This window comes from Sinocyclocheilus rhinocerous, unplaced genomic scaffold (assembly GCF_001515625.1).
Source record: "Sinocyclocheilus rhinocerous isolate Xijiao unplaced genomic scaffold, SAMN03320098_v1.1 scaffold273, whole genome shotgun sequence".
Lineage (NCBI taxonomy): Eukaryota > Metazoa > Chordata > Actinopteri > Cypriniformes > Cyprinidae > Sinocyclocheilus > Sinocyclocheilus rhinocerous.
In genome coordinates, this window is record NW_015656360.1 from 386,237 (window position 1) to 388,352 (window position 2,116).

Consider the following 2,116-nt stretch of genomic DNA (forward strand, 5'->3'; position numbering starts at 1 on the left):
TACATTGATAATGAAGAACGAGTCTCGTCTGTGACATCAGCACTGATGAGTACGGTGTGATGTCACTTCATTTCAACAGTTACAAATGATTGTTACATTACATAGTTGCATGTGTAACTTGTCATTTCTCATAAAACTGTATAAAAGACAGCCTTTCCTTTATTCATTAAGGTTGATGAGTGGCACATCAATACAAATATTAACTAGTTTCTGTACAACATTTACAATGAGTGAAAAATGCTACAACACAAATAGAACAGAAAGATATAAAGGCTCCTCTATAACCAATCTGATTAATAGTTATTGAAACAACCGAAACATTAATTGTTACATTCCAAATAAAGGGCATAAACAGAAAGAGATTAAGACCATGCAAAGAAAGAGATTCAGTACAATTTGTGCAACAAAGCAAAACTAGTTTGTGACAATCGAGCATGTAGCAGTATTGGCTCCTTTCCCGAACTACACAAGAATTGAAAATACTGAATCACATAGTATTTGACTAGCTAAATCTGGAAAATGGAAATATGGGAATATAGAATACTGTGAGTGGCATGGTGATACATTCATGGGATGTACAGTTCAATGTGCAGCTTCCTATACCCATGGCACTGATGTACAATATCAAGATATTATTAGAGACCAAGACCAAAAAAAAGTATGTGTGTGTATATATACACACACACACACTACTGTTCAAAGGTTTACGATTTAAGTACGTTTTTTTTATCATGTTTTTGAAAGAAGGGTCTTTTTCTCACCAAGGCTGCAGTTATTTGATCAAAAATACAGTACAAATGTATTCCTGTGATGGTAAAGCTGAATTTTTTAGCAGTCATTACTCCAGTCTTCAGTGTCACACGAGCCTTCAGAAATAATTAAAATATGCTGATTTGCTACTCAAGAAATATTTAATATTTTTTGGTGGAAAATAATAATACATTTTTTCAGGAAAGTTCAAAAGAACAGCATTTATCTGAAATGGAAATCTTGTGTAACATTATATGTCTTTTTGATCAATTTAACACAACCTTGCTTAATACATTTGTTTACAAAAATCTTATTGCCCCCAACCTTTTGAATAGTGTGTGTGTGTGTGTGTATATATATATATATATATATATATATATATACACGCACATATTATTAATCAGACTTTATTATGGCCATAGTTTTGGGGCTTTTGTTCTTGTAAAACAAGAAGACTTTATTATATCATAATACCTCTCATTTACCTCTCACTCATTATGTATAACATCCACCTCTTCCTTGAAACTTCAGTGGACTATTTCATCCAAACTCAGACTTCTCAGAAAAATAAACCTTTCTTTTTCACATTTTCTATAGAGTTTTCTTTCTATACGTATATACTATACTGTACAGCTGTGTCGTCTGTACTCACATAGTTCACTTGTGCTTCTCTACACGTGACCCTTCAGTCAAAGGATGCTGATGGTCAGTACAGATCCGTTAGTTAGAAGCTGTATGATTATTTCAGCCCAACTGAAAGCATCAGCAATTAACAGCTGTATATTTTATCTTGGTATGGCATGGCATGATTTTATTATTATTTTCACAGCAGACCACAATGTGTGTTGGCAGGAAACATTCAAAAGAAGTTCCCTAATCTGCTGATTACAGTTATTATACAGTCATGTCTTTCTATTGCTCTGTCTGTTGATTCAGTGCTGGATTGTTAAGACTTCATAGGCCAACAGCACTTTATAAAGATATTCTTAAAGTTCCCCTGAAATGCTTAGAAACACGCAGCGTTACTCTATGTGTTGACGTCATTTTAACTAGGGATGGGCGTATCGATCCGAAGTACCGATATATCGATACTAAGGTGCGTTTTATTTACCAGTGGTTTTGTTTATTTAACAAAAATAATAATAATAATAATGCGTACAATATGCATTGAATGGACGAATAACCTTTGTTAGCGAGTAATTGTGTAGGATAGAACCTAAGTGGTTTTCATTACCCATTTTACTCTTAGTAACTTAATAATTTCATAAATTTCATAATTTAAAAGTTTAGTGCAGAAGTATCGAATTGGTATCGATATCGACGATACTGCCTTGAAAAATATCGGTATCGTATCGAAAACAAAATA